General features: G+C 35.4%; 1 protein-coding gene and 2 pseudogenes across 1 annotated transcript in view; all 3 read right to left on the bottom strand.

Annotated features, from left to right (window-relative positions):
* The window catches only part of LOC129235339 (IDLSRF-like peptide), a 78835-nt gene that overhangs the window by 4008 nt on the left and 54834 nt on the right, over window positions 1-19993 (bottom strand). The gene's annotated exons all lie outside the window — the stretch shown is intronic.
* On the bottom strand, window positions 14322-14505 carry LOC129236517 (U2 spliceosomal RNA; annotated as a pseudogene).
* Window positions 15080-15263, bottom strand: LOC129236529 (U2 spliceosomal RNA; annotated as a pseudogene).

Here is a 19993-nt window from a genome sequence, read left to right as displayed (position 1 = left end):
TTGTGTTACCATTCTCAAAAAAATAGGTGGTTCAAAAAGCAAACGCTATATGGCTCTGTATTTGGATTTCATGAAATAAGCAATTTTTAAAAATAAAATAGCTTGAAAGCTAACGGCAAAGTTAATAGCAGGCTATCGTAAAACTAAAAAAAAAATCGTTGTTTTTGATCAACCCTTCCGAAAATTTGTGAAGTATACTGCAAATTAAAATTGCTTAACTTTGGGAATGAAATGAGTGGGAAATATGAAAAGTCAATCTTCATTAGTTCATTTAAGGGGGGGGGTAACGTTTTTAAATTTTTTTTTTGCATTTTTTTTATTTGATTTTTTAAATGAAGAACCTTTCAAGAATATTCTGTGAAAATTTTAGATGAATCGAAGCAAAACTTACAAAGATACAGCCATGTAAGTGTTGCTACCTACCTGGCTCAACCGCGCGCCATTTGTACCTAGCAACTGTTTCGCTCACTATATATTCTCTTTCACAGAAGATCATTTACCGACAACTTACGTTTTCAAAGTCGGTGCCCCTCATAACTTTGAAACTACTGCACCGATCCTTTTGAAATTTTGAACACTTTTTCTGTAGATGTTTTACAAGGTAACGCCGAAGAGTTTTTTCGAATTTGTTGATACTTTTGTTTTTACGGTAACTAATTCGCCGATTTTTTACGCGAAAATCGTGTTTTTGACTTTAACGTGTTCGCAAAAATCGAAAAATTTTTAATTTCAAAAAACCCTCTCGGCGTTACCCGGAGAAAACGATTATCTAACGAAATAACTTTGGTTTTTTGATTTCAGATGATTTAACACCGAGTTATGAGGGGCACCGCAAAACTACTTTTTTTTGAGATGCGTCCGAATAATTTCTGCCATTGCCGTATTTTTAAATATTTTTGGATGAAAATTTCACAAAATATACTTCAAATGCTATAGTTTTATGTAGTAAAAGATTTGAAGAATAAATTTTAACTGTGTCATAAAAAAAAAATCAACCTTTTTTTCCATGAATTAACGGTACCCCAATCGAAGATAATTTCTGAGCGGTATTTCCTGGAATATGCAGGGTTGTATTTTTTACTGTAAATCATGCTTTTCAGTTTTTTGTGATATTTTTCTTTAGTAATCCATGGTAGAGTTGCTATTCGCTGTACTGAAAACTTTAAGCAAATATTTTCCGAAACTATACTATATAGTCTGGAGGACTCATTACTCAAATAAATTTTGAAAACTAAAATTGAAATTTCAACTGTCCATTATTTCTTTCTTTCTGTTTTTATTAAGTAAATTAAACAATAAGTTATTATTGACTAGCTCCATTATCTTTAAAAAGCAAAAAATTCAGAAAAAAAGAATGAGTAAAATTAATTAGTATTTCAAATAAGAAAACAACAGTTTTTTAAAACAGAATTTGTTTAAAGAGAAATCAATACAGATATCGTATTCTTTTTTATTGCACTCAACTAAATTAAAGATTTACTGATAGGTTCATTCAAAGCAATGGAGGGATTACAAACATCAACAGAAAATGTATAATGCCCGTGAATATTACATTTTGCATAATTATTCTACTTTAAAGAGTATACAAATTTATAAGTTTATAAGAATTATAAGGTGGAAGAGGTAATTTAAACTCAAAATGAAAATTTTTAGACCTCTTTCAGTTCTCTTTTTATGAAGAGCATAAAATGAATTCCATATTCTTATAAAGGCTTAGGTTAAGTTAGCCAGCTTGCTGGTCTAAGACAAGACACTCGGTGGCCCTAAGGGCTATTGTGATATCTACATTTGGTTTCCATCCCCTAACTAAGTTGCTTAAACCAGTTAAATCTTTTTAAGATGGTAACTAGTCCCTCTAGTGAGACATTTTGAAAATTTCTCAGGTCTTCAAAGAAATAAACGCCCTGATATTTGGCATGGCTTCTTTGAAGTGCAGGGCATTCACAAAGAAGGCGTTGTACCGACTCAATTTCTTCTTCATCTCATCATCTCTCGCTGAAGTCATTGTGAAGTACACCCATTCGATTGGCTAGGGTGCTAATTTCGCAGTGACCCCTTATGACACCTGTGAGCATGCTGGTAGTTGATCCGTTGAATCCCAGTAGAACTTTGACGTTTTAAAATTCAGTTTTTGCAAGAGTGGAGACCTGGCAGTTAGTAGTCAGCTACCGCTTTCTATTGGTTTTCGCGATTACGCTCAAGTTCATCGCATTGTACAGTTCGTTTAGAGGAATGCTAATGTTCTGTACAGAGCCTTTCCTTCCACACTCATCCGCTCTTTCACTTCTCTCCACTCCAGAGTGGCCGGGGACCCGACAAAGTGTCGGTTTGTGTTGTTGGATAATGAGACCGACGCCCTCATTTTTAACACATCTTGAATTGATGGTAAGGTTTGGTGGAGGTAAGTCCATCAGTCATCTCGTTTTTGCGGTTTTGTCTATAGCGTAGATCTCAGCTTGGTAGAGCGTCAAGTCTGAAGAAGCCATTTAAGTATAATTGTTCCGAGTACACTCCAGATTCAGCGCCATTCATTATCCCTCTGTGAGCCGTCAGTATAAATATGGTGATCATGTTCAACTGATATGGCTGGTCTGCTAATCCTTCCTGTCAGTTATTCGTATTTTATAGTCTGTTCAGGTCTATCTTGGGAACCAGATAATATGTTTTTGATGCGTCCTGCAAGTGTTTCACAGATAGTAAAACTGACGCATGACCGTGAGTGTTTTCTCTTAGCATGCCTGCTGCTTTTTTCGTGTATGGTTCTCTGAAATCGGAGATGTAATTGAGATGGTCATCGAATGTAAAAGCTGAATCAAAAGTTATACCAAATACATTCTGCTGGGAAGTACAAAAGAATTTTTGTATATGAACAATTTTTTTTGTATACAATTTTCGGACGATTTCAATTTTTTTAAATTTAATTTTTGGTTTGCAAAAATAAATATATCGAAAAATTGCACTATGCATAAATAGCTTACAATCTTATATTTACAATCAAATAAAATTTGTTTGTTTACCGTAAATAAAAATTGCAAGTGGAAGAAGCGCCTCGTCCCTTTGAAAGAATGTTTTATTTAATTTTTCAATTTCAAATTAAAACTTATTAGGTCATTAACTGGCCAATTTACATTTCATAGCACAAACTACTCTCCACTGTATTAACGACCTACAATGCCGCTTCTTTTGCTGTCCCTCTGCTCATTAGAAATATTTGAGGTCAGATCTGCTTTCACTTGTCAGCGTTAACGCTCTCTGTGGGTGATATGTGGCATATATGAATTTATGGCCCCATTTCCCATCGCAGTCTTTTGCATTAAGTGCTTATGCTTTTTGTCTGCATGCATGTCTACATATGGTATGTATGTAAGTATTAAATGTCTTCTTTTTACACACTTCCTTTATGGCTTTATTGCCTCAATTTGCAGCTTATCAACCATGTCTTGCACATTTCTGTGAGTCTATGTTTTTTGTCGTGCTTTTACTTACTTTTACATCGTCTCATTATGCGTACAGACTTCCCAGCTTGACTTGCTTGTTAAACTAAATTTGAATTTTTTGTTCACTTCTTTTTTGCTAGCTTCCCGTTTTGCTTAGATGATTGGCCATTTGGGACCCTTGATTTAGCTTTCAATTTATTTTACTTTGTTTGTGTGTTAACCTCTTTCTGGTTATTTCAGAAAGCCAAGGGAGTGGGATTGTGCCACAAAATTGGGTCGCACATAACGCAGTACTAGACCATAACATAAACCAAAATTATAGCAATATTCTGTGAACCGAGTATGGGTAAAGTTAGCCCAGGAATGACATCTGTCCTTAGATTTCACTTCTGAATATAGGATTTAAAATGTATCCCTTTTTAGGATGGAACCGCATATGAAACCGCAAAATGAATACATTTAAGGGATAAAATATTTTGAAGAATTTTAAATGGAAAATTGCGAGAATGATTTCTCTAGAATATAGTTAATAACTAGAGAAATAACGAATTTTGTTCCGAGGCCTTTGGTTAGTAACTGTGCTGCAAATCAGCCTTACATCGATAGGCGGTGCACTCAGCAAGGTGAAAATGCCGGTAAGCTATGGCTTTTATTAATTTCTTTACTTATTTCAAATGGTCAAAAGTGCTTATTGACTAAAGCGATAAAGATATATAGAGTATAGAGTAGTCCCAAGGTGTAGGGATCTGTGAAATTAGAACTATTTCGACGAAAGACAGAGATGCTGTTAAAACTGGATGTAGCAGAGGAGGCAGAGTCTTGATTGCAGTTCGCTGTAATCGTCACGCATCACTCATTAAATTACATGAGACTGATACTGTATTAGAACAGCTATGCGTGCGAATACGTGGTGCGCATAGTTTTCTTTATATTTGTGTGTCTTATATTCCACCCTTAAGTAATGAGCACTTGTATAAGTCGCATGTGAACAACATGTTAGCCCTTCAAGATGTTATTGGGAATTACCTATTATGTGTCTTAGGGGATTTTAACTTAAGCAATATAAATTGGGTATATTTAGAAACGTATATCTAACGCCTTCAAACGTCAATAGTCCTACTGAGTCTTTTTTTATTGATAATTTACTGGGCATGGGTCTAACTCAGAATAATGGGTTATCTAATAGTATGAGTCGTTTACTAGATTTGATTTTTATAAGCGACAACATTAGTTCTGTTCTATCGCAGCCTTTTTCTTCTATATCGCCGATCAACGTTCACCATATTCCTTTAAAGCTAGACTCGGAATTTTTTGGATTTTTTTGAATCCAGGGCCGATAGTGCTCATCCTTCCTTTAACTTTGCCAATTGTGATTTCCAAACTCTTGATAATGCCTTACGTGAAATTGATTGGGAAGTATCTCTAGGCAATATTGAATGCTTTGAGATATTTAAAACTTTAGTCCTTGATATATGTTCTCAACATGTTCCAATTTTTAAGCGTGTAAATTATAAGATTCTTTAGTGCACGAAAGAACTTAAACATCATAAAAATTTGAAAAATAAGTTTTTTAAGAAGTTCAAGTTAAACCCGCTATTATGATTTTTTTATCCTCCACAGGAATAAGTTTCGTACTTTAAATAAGTCTTTGTATAAGGAATTCAGTCACAAATTTGAGCTTAATATAAAAAGTAATCCGAAGAATTTTTGACGATATATTAAATCGATTAAATAGGCCTCTTATATTCCTAATTCTATTTTTTATAGGGACGTAACTGCCTGCTCTGTCAGCGATGCAGCGAATTTATTTGCTGATTTCTTTTCATCTAACTTCGTGTCTGATGAAGATATTCAGGAAGAACATTTGGCAGCCATTCGCCATAATTTCTTGGGGAAAGTGTCTTCTGCAGTTGTCTTTGGTTCGCATGTTCTATCAGATGATGATGTCATTGAGGGATTGTTAAAGATGTAAAACTCGGCTCATTCGGATGTAGACGGGCTTTCTGTAACTTTGTTTAAAAATTGTCGCTCTTTGGTTCAACCTCTTAAACTAATTTTTAACAAATCCTTGGCCGAAGGAATATTTATCGATGATTGGAAGCGGACTTCAGTCACTCCTATTTTCAAAAGCGGTAATAAAAGCGATATTGTAAATTACAGACCAATTTCCAAATTATCTGCTGTATCTAAACTCTTTGAATGTGTTGTTATAGACAAGTTAAATTTTAGTGTTAAACGTCTAATTAGTCCACGTGAGCATGGTTTTGTAGCTGCAAGATCTACCTTATCTAACTTATCCGTTTTTTCTGATGATTGCCATGCAGGCTTCCCGAAACCATCATACGAATCACGCTCCCGTTTGATTAGTCTCTATCCATTAAGTGACAGAGGTACGTTTCAGGCAGTTTCTTTTATTTTCGATCTCGTTAATGGACTAATTGACTGCCCCTTTCTTCTAGAAAGAATACATTTTAATGTTCCTTGCAGGAACTTTCGCCGTGTCAAAATTTTTCATGTTGGAGTTAGGAGGACATTATATAGTGTCAAAGCGCCTCTTGTTAGAACGCATGTATTTAATACCCAATTAAAAAATGTCTTCCTTTGTAAGAATTCTAAACAATTACCTAGTAAATTTTGTTAATTTAGTTTCCTAAGCTTTAATTTTGTTAATTACTTCTATATAAATACTCTTGGTTCTATGAAGTCTGTAAGACACTTTGTATTTCTTGACTTACTAAAATGAATAATCCTCCTCTGTAAGTTATAAAAAAGTTTATCTTTTCTTTTTCTTCTTCTTTTACTCATTACAATCTTATTTAAGTGACAGACACTTCTATGTAAGGCACGGGGATGCCTCATCTGAAATTTATAACATTAATGCCGGTGTACCCCAAGGTAGTGTCTTAGGTCCTGTCCTTTATACTATATTTACTGCTGATATGCCCAATTCAGAAAAAGTAGAAGTAGCAACTTTTGCTGATGATACAGCATTTATCGCTTATAACGAGTCCCCTGTAGAAGCTTCATATCTTTTGCAAAATCAACTCCAAATTTTGGAGTCTTGGCTTAACAAATGGAAAATAAAAGTTAATTCGGAAAAATCTACACATGTCACTTTTACATTAAGAAGAGAGCAATGCTCTCCTGTATTTTTAAATAATAAACAAATTCCCACTAGTGACAAAGTCAAATATTTAGGGATGCATCTTGATCGACGCCTCACGTGGAAAAGTCACATTCAGGCTAAGCAACAACAACTAAAAATTAAAACAACACGTATGCACTGGCTGCTTGGCCGTAACTCTCAACTTAGTCTAGAAAACAAAATATGGATCTACAAAGCTATTCTGAAGCCCATTTGGACCTACGGAATACAGCTATGGGGAACTGCTAGCAACTCCAATGTGGAGATCTTGCAACGTTACCAATCAAAAACATTACGAAGCCTTGTTAATGCCCCTTGGTTTATTACCAATGAATCTATTCATAACGACTTAGGTGTTCCTTTTATAAAGAATGAAATACGAAAATACACTACTAGATATCTGAAACGATTATCTAATCACATAAATCCAGCTGCTATTTGTTTATTAGACACAACCAATGAAACTATACGGTTAAAACGCAATCATATCTTAGACTTGCCATTCCTCTAGTATGAATCTACTCAACCTATAAACTTTAAGGTAAAATTAAGTAACTTAATCTTAAGTGATAATATTAACAAACAATGAATTTAAGCAATCTTGAAGTACTAATGAATTTTAATAATTTAAGAACGAACTGTATGGTACAAGTTAACAAGCTGTTGTAATTTCTATGTAGATTTGCACAAAAGCAAAACTACCGCTGCCATTATCTTATAAGAACTTATTTGCTGAATGTCTTATAGTAGATAGATTGCAAATAAAGTAAGTTATAAAAAATAATTACAATTGAAGCTAGTTAATTATAAGTTTAATTTTACTTTGATTAATTAATTTAGCATTAATCTGTTTTCATAGTCTGTACGAAAAATTGTATTTTTTAGACTACTAATTGAATTAAATAAATAAATAAATAAATAAATAAATAAATCCCAACGCAGCCCATGATTTAGATATGGTAAAATTGACCTGGTTACTGATTAAAAACAAGCACAGAAGATTACTCCAAAGTCTTTTGTGTCGTCAACACCAGAGATACCTAACGTTGTCCGTACTACGTAATGTAATAACTAGAGATCGGATTTTTATGCAAATTGAATTTGCAAAATATATGCAAAAGAGGAAATATGCAAAATTATGGAAATATGCAAAACATAATAGGATCCTATTAATTCAATTTTTCTTATGATGAGTTTCTACCTAGGTGCGAACTTCATTTGATGTTAAACAAAATATGCACTTGCATAAGAATCCGATGTCTAGTAATAACACTTATTGGTGCAATCTATTGACCTCTAGTCGAACTCTAGAAACATCTTCAGAACTCTTAATCGAAAAGACAACTTTTAAGTCGTTCGAGTAAAGCAAGAATCTAAAAAGCAAAAAAAAGCTGCCTGTATCATTACTAAAAAGAATACAGATCCTAAGATACTTCCGTCAGATGGTATAAACTCCTTTGATTAACACCACGCAACACCTGTTTGGAACCCATATAAAAACATATCAATGAGGTATTCACTAAAGACCGGTAGGTTGGTAAGCCTAGACCGTCCCGCGTCAAAGTTATGCTGGTGAGGGGAGATTCAACTCCCATACATACGAAGTACATTTTCTCCTTCCCTATACGCTTGAATAGTTTAGAAATTGTAGACTGCTTGGATATTTTTCTGTAATTACTATATATAAAATATAAATATATTTCAATATAGAATTATTCAACTATGAGTATTAAATAATTACCATATGCACACATGTAAAAATAAATTGAAATTTATGTGATTGAGACACTTTTTGATTTTTCATGGATAAAAATACTGAATTTAAAAAAAATTATTCCTTGTTTATTACATGGTTTCTATAAAATGTTTGGTTAAGCTCCTTCTTCGGCTGGAATTGGCCGAACTTCGTAACGATTCGAACTTACAAATTTATATTCGGTCGGTCTTTTAATGACCCATTGCCTCTCCCAAATCTGAGTTTTTTTGTAATAGGACTATGAATAAGTTCGTGCGGTTTTACAACAGATGGCGTAACTTGATTATTATTCCATCGATCCACATTTCCAAACATTCATTGGAGAGCTACTGTCGTAAGGCACAAACGTCAGTATAAGTTTTTTATTTGAAGCGTAAACAACAATATTTTTACCACACTTGAAAATGTCGAATTTCGTGCCAAATAATGTGTTTTTGCGGGGAATTCTTCTTCATTATTTTAATATGAAGAAAAAAGCAGCCGAAAGTCATCGTATCTTGGTGGAAGTTTATGGTGAGCATGCTCTAGCTGAGCGAACGTGCCAGAAGTGGTTTGCACGCTTTAAAAGTGGTGATTTTGGCTTGGAAGACGAAGAACGCGAGGGTGCGCCGCCAAAGTTCATGGATACCGAATTGGAGGAATTGCTCGATCAAGATCCGGCTCAAACGCAAGAAGAGGTTGCAAAAACTTTGGGAGTTGATCAATCAACCATTTCCAAACGTTTAAAAGCCATGGGAATGATCCGAAAGGTAGGCCATTGGGTGCCGTATGAATTGAAGCCAAGAGACGTTGAACGCCGTTTTATGGCATGCGAACAACTGCTTCAACGGCACAAAAGAAAGGGTTTTTTGCATCGAATTGTGACTGGCGATGAAAATTGGGTCCATTACGACAATCCAAAACGTCGGGCAACGTATGGATACCCTGGCCATGTTTCAACATCGACGTCGGCGCAGAATATTCATGGCCTGAAGGTTATGCTGTGTATCTGGTGGGACCAGCTGGGTGTTGTGTATTATGAGCTACTGAAACCGAATGAAACGATTACGGGGGATGTCTACCGACGACAATTGATGCGTTTGAGCCGAGCACTGCGAGAAAAACGGCCGCAATACGCCGATAGACACGACAAAGTTATTTTGCAACATGACAATGCTCGGCCACATGTTGCACAAGTGGTCAAAACATACTTAGAAACGCTCAAATGGGATGTCCTACCCCACCCGCCGTATAGTCCAGACCTTGCGCCATCCGATTACTATCTCTTCCGATCGATGCAACATGGCCTGGCTGACCAGCACTTCCGTAATTACGATGAAGTCAAAAAATGGATCGATTCGTGGATTGCGGCAAAACCGACCGAATTTTTCACAAAGGGAATCCGTGAATTGCCAGAAAGATGGGAAAAAGTAGTAGTAAGCGATGGACAATACTTTGAATATTAAATTTGTAACCATTTTACGTCAATAAAGTTTCAAATTTCGAAAAAAACCGCACGAACTTATTCATAGTCCATTAACTTTCAGGGCAAATAAAAAAAAATTCTAAACTGAATGTATAACGGTTTAATACATGAATATATAGAAAAAAAAAATGATTAGAAGAAACGACTTCGTATAACCGGAGTTGGCACAATTGCATATTTAAGGCATATTAAAGTCACTCGCATATTGACCGGTCACCCCCGTGAATCTATATCCGCCAAATACGTATTTAGTCTTGACATTTAGTCATGTAATGAGTCATCGTACTTATTAACAATTGTCCTATTTGTGGGTAGCAAAATTCACACGTCTTCCTGGAGAAACCGATGCATCCCCAACGAGTGACTGTTTGATGTGCATTTTGGTCGCATGGCATTGTGATTACCGCGTTACGTTTACCGATTTTTTGTATTCCCAATTTGATGTCTCTGCTTACAATTGGTTTTAACTGGTTTGTGGGGCGCCATTAGGGATAAAAGATACCCCAACCTTCCAGAGATGATCCCATAATTGCAACAAGAAATTAAAGTTTGTGTTGGTGTGATTAGTGAAAAACTTGTACGCGTCTTTTATTTATAGCCGAATTAAAATACATTCAAAAAGCTATAATAGATGGACCACCCAACTTGACCTGACAAGTAACTACCCGTGTCTGAAAGTGCAGTTCAGTAAATTTTTATTATAGACCATAACACGCCAAGAGAACGGGCTGAAATTTTTAAAATTTCCTTTTCGAAATAAATCCTCGGCAATTGTAATATCGAGATAATAATTAACGAGACTCATTTTACGCTTTGTAGCAAAAGGTTCATGTTCGCTCTATATCCACATTTGGTCTATAAGGAACTTTTATACATAACGAAGACCAGAAGAATTTTGAGCGAATGCAAAAGTTTCTCAAAGATGTATTCTGGACTTCTGGGCTTATGTTCGGAGAGAGTCATGGTTCGCACTTCTTAGAAGATTTCTAAAAGACGACATATATAAAAGTGAGTAAACCATTTCTGTAAGTATAATTTTGCCGAAAAAAATATTTGGATATGGTACAAAATAAAATCTGTCTAACGGATGGAAAATGCCCAATTTTACCGAAAATAAGCAAATAACAAAACTATTTAAAGCATTTAATTTTGATGTATTTTAATTTTATTTAATTTTTTTTTGAAAAAACGCAGTTTTCCAGCAGATTTTAAATGTTTCAATGTCCCGAAAAAAACTAAAGTAAGAAAATCGTATTATATTTTCAATTAATCATTCTCTTATTGAGAAAACTTTGGGTAGTACAAAAAATCACACTATAAATATTTATAAGCCTAAATTTCACATCTCACTAATTTTCTTGTAATCCTGCATTATTTTCTTTGCAAATCGATTTGTCTCCATTGAATTGCTTTATGATTACTTTCGAAATTGAGTATTCTCGGGCTACTTCTGTTTGTAATGCCTAATTGACTTATATATAAAATAAATAAGCTTTTTAGATGCATAGCAGAAGAATAAGCTCAACAATCGTAAATCAAATCGATTAATTATAATCACATGCATCATCAGGCCTATTAGGCGCCTCAATCAATTAACCGGCATCATGATAAATATACAAACATTCAGGATACAGTGTACAGTAGCGGACATGAGAATCCAGACACTAAACAAATTCAGTTTTTCTTTGAATACTTTTTCACACAAACATAATATCTTCTGTTTTCTTAATTTTTTTAGTTAGTATGTGAAATAGCTTTTTTAATAGTTTGAGCTGAAACGCATGCTAGCATTTTTAATACACCGTTTTAGATACTTGCAAACTTCAAACCAATGGCCTTGTCATCCCAAATCCAACATTTTTCTCATTTTCAAAAAACACGCACCAGAGTTCAAGCGACTTAGTAGAGACCATGATCGTCTCATATGGATCAGTCATTTCACTTTTCATATGAAGAAATCGTCTGGCAGATAAGTGCTACATTTGTTTGTAATTGGCAACAAATTCAATAGTCTGACAGTTTTAAATTAGTGCTTGATGATAGGCCATCGCAATTCGAATGAGTTTTGAACTATTTCGTAACTGTACGAGTATAATGGAAATACATCGCTGTACAAAAAGATATGAGAAAATGATATACTACTGTGGGCAAAAAGTAAGGTGAATTTGGTTGTAAAATGAAAAATCTTTATTTATTCTTGTAAATCAATTTCATCCCCTTCAAAATAATCCCCTCTCGATGAAATACACTTATGCCAACGATTTTTCCAATCCCCGAAACATGCCAAATAGTCCATTTCCGGTATAGCCATCAGCACCTTCTTCGATTCAGCTTTTGTCTCCCCAATCGACTCGAAACGCGTTCCCCGGAGTGGTCTCTTGAGTTTTGGGAATAGCCAGAAGTCACATGGAGCCAAATAAGGCGAATACGGTGGTTGCGGAACGATATGCGTGGAACTTTTGGCGAAATGGTCATGAAGAACGAGTGCAGTGTGAGACGGTGCATTATCGTGATGCAAAAACCAAGAGTTGTTGGCCCATAATTCTGGTCTTTTTAGACGAATTGCTTCACGCAAACGACGCATAACGCGCAAATAATATTCCTTATTAACAGTTTGGCCAGGTGGAAGGAATTCATAGTGCACCACACCACGAAAATCGAAAAAAGCTGTCATCATGACCTTTATTTTTGAACGACTTTGACGTGCTCTTTTCGGTCTGGTCTCGCCTTTAGCACGATATTCGCTTGATTGGTCGGTTGTTTCAGGGTCGTAAGCATAAATCCAAGTCTCATCTCCCGTAATGATGCATTTGAGCTTGTCCTGATAGTCTGAAAGCATTGTTTCACACACATCAACGCGACGACTTTTTTCTAAGAAATTGAGAGTTTTCGGTACCAAACGAGATTTGACTTGTCGTAGGCCCAAATGGTCTTTGTCTTTCAAAATGGTTTTCACAGATCCTTCTGATATTCCGATCATATCAGTAAGGTCTTTAACAGTCAACCGACGATTTTTGAGCACTAACTCCTTCATTTTATTGACGTGTTGGTCATCTGTTGACGTCGATGGTCGTCCGGAGCGCTCCAAGTCATCAACACGTTCTCGACCCTTTTTGAAGTCTTTGTACCACTCACGAGGATAAACATTTCTCTGCGACATGGTCGAATAAGCAAATGCCTTCTGCAACATGCTAAACGTTTCCGCAGCCGAAATTTCATTCCGTAAACAAAATTTGATGGCACTTCTCTGCTCAATCAAATCAGACATTGTAAAAATCGAAAAATGCACTCTTGGTCGTTTGGTAAACACAAGCGTAAATATATTACTGATAATGACATTCACATGAAAGTTGGTCTAGATGTTATTAACAGTGCTGCCAACTCATGAAAATTACTAGGGCGAAATTTTAATCCCGCGAAGTTTGACAAATAAATTCACCTTACTTTTTGCCTACTTACTCATGGAGAAACGAAGCCCGGGGAATTATCATCATTACTTAAATGATCATCCGCACATTATGCAGAAATGTTGTATCTAATATATTAGATGTCGATTTGAAGCAAAAACGACCGCATTTGGCAAAGAAGTTATGTTCCATAACGACAACGTACAGGTTCATAGGTGTACGTCCGCAGGAGTAACTTCAAAATTACTTTAATTAGGTTAAAACTGGCTCGCACATTCCGCTTATTATCCAGATTTAGCCCCCTAAGACTGTTTACTGCTTTTAAATATAAATAAATAGCTCTATGATGAAACAAATATCTGGATATTTTGAAGGCCCCGATTATTTGGATAGTGTAAAAAATAACTAAAATATTTGTTAAGTGTATTAAGCTGGAAGTAGATCCCAAGACCCAAGTCTGAAAACATTTTGCTCACATGTGTGATTGCCGCTTTTTAATGCCAGATACCACTCGTTGTTATTAAAACACAAAAAAAGAGCGAATGTAAATGAGCGAATTCAGGCTTTCGATTGATCAGGTTGAACTAAAAAAGAATTGAAGTTATCACTGGTTTCTTATGAAGTTATATTGAAAAATTAAGAGTTTTCCCTTCTAGACACTCCCTTCCTTAAGTATGACTAAAAAACTTATATCACATATTGGTGGGCCCTTTTGATATTCTAACAAAAAAAAAAAATACCAGTCTAACGGTTAGACTTGATAGAAGTGAAACCTTCCGTAAAACAAACTGAGAGAGAATAAGACGAAAGCAGCATTAGGAGCGGGATAATTATAGGTTCATTATAATATTGCTATAAAGTTCATATTTTATTTTCTTCATTTTATCATTATTCATCCTCAATGTTTTCAATTTCAACAAATGATACGAGTGGCTTATGATAGATAAAATATGATACAAATGCTTTGGTTTCGATGTTGTCAAAAAAAATACCCAAACGGACCGAAGAAACAGACTTACAAATTTCTTCCATTTTCGTCTACTTGTATTCATATAAAAATGTATGTCTCTTCCCACCAAAGCTAAATGTATTAGTATATTTCTGCTTGTATTTATTCAAGGCCGAAATCCCGGCCGTACTGCAATACCGGGCCAACCCGTGGCAGAGGTGGAGCAAGCCCCTAAAACACTCCGCCCATTTCCAAAAATTAGTTTAACATTTGTTGTCCTCCGATGGAGGATCTATCAGATGTTAAGCTGATAAACACACTACCTAGTCAATACATTTTAAATAATAAACCTAATAAACCTTTTGAGAATTACACGCTCACAAAAAAAAAATTAATGTACGAAATATTTATACCGATTCACTTAAACTGACTTTCAGTATCTAAACCAAAAATAGAAAAGCCAAAAAACTGTTTTCAATAAATAATCCAGAAATGTCCTACAATGCAAATTTCAAAAAAAAAAAAATTTTATTTCTTGTGATTCGAACCAAGAATTTTGGATCGGAAGTTCACATTGCTAGCCGCTCGGCTATCGCGCCGTACTGTCGGTGCTGGCCTAAAAGTTATTTAGTTCGTCGCTACGTTTATATGATGTAATTCGTTTCACTTTTTCCCAAATCACTCCCAACGATTCTAAAGAAGTTTTCACTTCAAAAATTAATATACGAAATATTTATACCGATTCACTTAAACTGACTTTCAGTATCTAAACCAAAAAACTGTTTTCAATAAATAATCAGAAATGTCCTACAATGCAAATTCCAAAAAAAAAAAATTCCATTTTCGTCTACATGTATTCATATAAAAATTTATGGCTCTTCCCACCAAAGCTAAATGTATTAGTATATTTTTTCTTGTATTTATTCAAAGCCGAAATCCCGGCGGTACTGCAATACCGGGTCAACCCGTGGCAGAGAAGGAGCAAGCCCCTAAAACACTCCGCCCATTTCCAAAAATTAGTTTAACATTTGTTGTCCTCCGATGGAGGATCTATCAGATGTTAACCTGATAACCACACTACCTAGTCAATACATTTTAAATAATAAACCTAATAAAACTCTTGAGAATTACACGCTCACAAAAATTATTTATATCAACATATAATATAACGCTTCGTAACTAAATAACTTTTAGGCCAGCGACAACAGCATGGCGCGGTAGCCGAGCGACTAGCAATGTGAGCTTCCGATCCAAAATCCTTGGTTCGAATCACAAGAAAAAATAAAAGTTATTTTTATTTAGTTCGTCGCTACTTTTATATCAACATATAATATAACGCTTCGTAGCCAAGTTGGTCGCTTTTTTCGTTTCACTTTTCCTCAAATCACTCCCAACGATTCTAAAGAAGTTTTCACTTCAAAAAGTATTCACATATTTATCTTTGATAATATACTTTGTGTCCTCTGAAATTTTATTAATTAAATTGTACAGGAATTCTTCTTCTGTTACGTTATAATAAAATTCTTGGAGTATCCGTTCCGATACCAATACGAGTAAAGACTTACTATAGGTGTTCTTTAAAATTGGTCAAAGGTTTCTTATAAGGTTAAGGTTGGGACTATTATTAGACTAATCTATTCTCTAAATCCTTATCTGTGGACAAATAAATGAAAATTCTTCCTGTATAAAAATTTTAGGATTATATTAGGCCCTTAGATTCGACAAGCGTTGGCAAGTGGCGAATAAATGAAGCAACTGGTATGAAAACATTTGTTGGTAGCGCTGGGAAGGAGCTGCCAAAAATTACATTTGTCTAGAAGCACTTGATGAGTATTAGTAAGACCGTGTTCAACCATTTGCTGCATAAATTCGTTACTTGAGGTGCTTGTACTCTATCAACACCCCTTGTATTCTCGTTCTTCTGAATGGTGTTGTTGACTGTAAGCCAAAAACTAAACAATTCCAAGCAATGGACTTGCCGTGTGTCAACACCGGAAGGGAATTCGCAAAGTTGAAGCAACTAAAGTTGGAGGAGTCTTTAAGCTAATTACTCCAACATAAGAAATCCCCACCACCTTATCTAACGGTACATTACAGACACTCTTAACCCGAAAAAGTCTACGGTTACCAGATGGTAATGCAAAATATGCTGTTGTATTTACACAAAGAAATTCAATGCGACATAAAAATATAACTGTAGGTAAAAATATAGCAGTATATGGTAAGTAATGCTATGGGAGTAACCCGGAAAAATCCTATTCCACTAAGCTCTATACTTGTGCATGTAAAAATCTACAGGTCAATGGAAAGAGGTTACTCGGAAAATGAGAAGCACTGGCGTTTGTTTGGTAAAATGGAAAGCTAATAATGATGTCTGTATGTTATCTACAAACTTCGGTGAAAATCCGAAATCAATGACACAGCGTTATTCCGACGCAAGTAGAGCCAAAATAAATGTACTCCATCCTTGCGCGATCACGGAATATAATAAATATGCAGGGTAGACCGATTCAACCAAATTTGTCCCAATAACGCATCGTATATAGAGAAAAAAATATAGTGGTCTGTATTTTTTCCTGGTTGATAGATGTTTGTGTTCAAAATGTTTGGCAGCTTTATTGATAAGTGCAAACGACAAAGACTCAACTAGTGTTGTCGTTGGCGACAATTAGCGGCATACCACTGCAAACATTACTGTATAAAAACTAAATCATCTGATTCGATACCCTCCCACAGATATGAACAAGAGCCAGGTTGAATTCAATATAGTCTCCGTTATGATCAGACCGGACATTTTGTAGTACCATCTAATCGTATTGTGCGGATGAACGATGCAAAGGTGCAACGGGCTAACAGCATAAATATATATAATGCCAATTATGATACCAAATTCTGATTTATTTCAGTTCAACGAATATTTCCCCTTTTTTATTTTGATAAATTCCTACTTTGCTTAGTTATGATTTCAATAAATATATTTATTTTAAAACACCTTTCTTTAGGGAATTTAAGAAAAAAAAGCATGTGCAAATATTATTTTTTCTTTCGTAAGAAACTTGAATTCTAAGCGACCGACGGTTACCATATGGAAACGCTAGTTTCAGGAGGTTAAATATACAAGTATACATCTTTTCAATAAAATATAAGACAAAACAAGTTTTGGGAAATATCGTATCTGCTTACGTACAGCATACGAGGGGAGTTCAATAAGTACCCGAGTTAGAAATGAAGACACCATTTTTTTGAATTTTTTGTTTTTTATTTTTCAACATAGTCGCCTTTTAGAAAGATACACTTCTCCCAACGCTCCGGTAATTTTTTTAACCTCTCAAGAAAATAGTATTTGTCGAACTCTCCAAAATACGCCTCTGTCTCGGCAATGACTTCCTCGTTTGAACTATGTACATTTTTTCCACGACCCATTTCTTTATGTTAAGGGATGCGGCAGCAGTTCATAACGCAACTCATGCAGTTTGGCAGCGAAAACTTCGGATGAATGTGCTGCTGCATTATCGTGGGGAAACAGCATTTTCTTATCCGCCAAAAACGGGCATGTCTCCTGCCATTTTTTGTGAAAGCGGTCCAATATTTCACTGTCGTATTGTCCAGTGATCGTTCTTCCTTTTTCTAAAAAATCCCTCAGTATGATGCCGTTCGCATCCCAAAAAATCGTCGACATGGCCTTTCCGGCCGATAGGAATGTCTTCGCCTTTTTTGGAGCAGATTCAACGCGAGAAATTTATTGTTTTGATTGTTGCTCAGTTTTTGGTGTGTAATGCTGAATTTTGGTTTTATTTACGGTGACAACTCGACGCAAAAATTTCTTCGGATCTCGCTTAAATTGCTGCAAACACTACTTGGAACAGTTAACAGCCGCATCCCATTTTTGTGGCTTGTGAGCAACATCATCGCCAATTTATCACGTAAAATATTAATTATCATTCCTGTCGACACACCTATGACCTCTGTTACTTCGCGCACTTTCGTTCGTCGATCAGCGAGAATCATGACGTTGACTTTATGAATAATTTCCAAATCCAAACTAACAAATAGCTGTCAAATCCACACCAGCCAATCAATTAGTCTGACATTTACTTTGCCGTCATTTAATAGATGCCATCACACGATGCTAATACCAACTTCTCTTAGGATCGCCCTCTGATCACAAACACGGTTACCTATTGAACCGCCCTCGTACAATAGAAAACGAAATGGCGAAATGAGGACTTTTTTGAGAGAATCACTTTTCTACTACCACATGTGGGTAAATTTTGGTACTATCTGGTTCAATTGAGATGAACATGGAAAAAAATTCTCATAAAAACATTCATTTGGCTTGCAGAAACTATAGGGTGGGCCATGTAAAATTTGCTTTTTGAATCGGCTATAAAAAGAAAAACTAATCAATATTTTTTTAAACTTTTTTTTATTTTGAAGATTGAACATTGTTATTTATGAATGAAAAATAATATCGTTAAAATGACTGCCACTACTGGCTTTACAGTAGGCCATTCGATCAACCTAATTTTTAAGCACATTTTCGACAGTTTGGGCTCCAATTTCATGAATGGCAACTTCGATTTCGTGTTTTAAAACATCAATCGTCTCTGGATGGTTCGCATAGCATTTGTCCTTAACGGCTCGCCACAAAAAATAGTCCAACGGGCTTGAATCGCAGCTCCGAGGCGGACAATTGATATCGGGATTCAAAATCGGTAGCCAAAAGTTCTAGAGTTACTTTGGCAGTGTGACAAGTTGCACCGTCCTGTTGAAACCAAATGTCGTCCATGTCATCCTGTTCAATTTTTGGAAACAAAAACTCGTTGAGCATGTCACGATAACGCTCGCCATTTACTGTAACCGCGGAAGAAGAAGAAGACTCGCCACTTTGGAAATAGGTTTTCAATATTTCCCAATTTTGTTCAAGCGTATAGCGTCCCATTTCGAAATGTCAAACCATTAAGTAAATTATGAACACATTTGACATGTCATTTGTGTTAAAATTCTTAAAAAAATAGGTGGTTCAAAAAGCAAACGCTATATGGCCCACCCGTTACTTTCTATTTTGCAAACTCATGCGTTTCACACGGTAATCTTGAAAAAGTTATCAAATCAGATGATCCAAATGCATCGATCTGAACCCAGCTAGTCTTTTCGAAACCATCTGAGCGGGTAGCGCGTTTCCTATATCGAGTGCTCTCAAAATTATTTAAAAAAAATATACCCTTTGCTAATTTCTTGGCTAGTACATTTATTTTTCCTTCACGAGACTGAAATTTGCGTTTTTTACTCCCGATTATTTTCTCAAAGTTCGGCACCATTTAATTTTCTTCAAAATTCCGTAAGTACATTTCATAGAGCGCAACCACTTTATGAATTTAGTAGGCATGCATTGTACTAGTATATATTCACAAATATATAAAAAAAAGTAGCCATTTATTTCAGACTCTGGGGATATTTACGGCCGCAACTGTGTATGTGGAAGTGTGTTATGGATTGTTCGCTTTATAAAGCAATGAAAACTGATTCTACATATATATATTTTGTGTGCGCAAGAGCGCTATTAATTATATTTATATATAGTTATTGCCTAATCGTGTATGTAGGTATGTATTTTCTCTGTCCAATGTTATCCTTTCAAAAGTGAATGCTCAGCTATCTCCGGGTGCTATACAGAGGCGGCATACATACTCGTAGACTTAGATGAGTCATCCTTCTAATTAACCTTTGGTCAGATCATATTACATTCATTTAGTTATAGTACATCAAATACATACATACATACATACGGCTGTAGATTGTAATCGCAACTTTTATACGCATGTCATGAAATA

This window comes from Anastrepha obliqua, chromosome 1 (assembly GCF_027943255.1).
Source record: "Anastrepha obliqua isolate idAnaObli1 chromosome 1, idAnaObli1_1.0, whole genome shotgun sequence".
Classification (NCBI taxonomy): Eukaryota; Metazoa; Arthropoda; class Insecta; order Diptera; family Tephritidae; genus Anastrepha; species Anastrepha obliqua.
The sequence above is the reverse complement of the archived record's forward strand: the minus strand, read 5'-3'. Positions and strand labels throughout refer to the sequence as shown.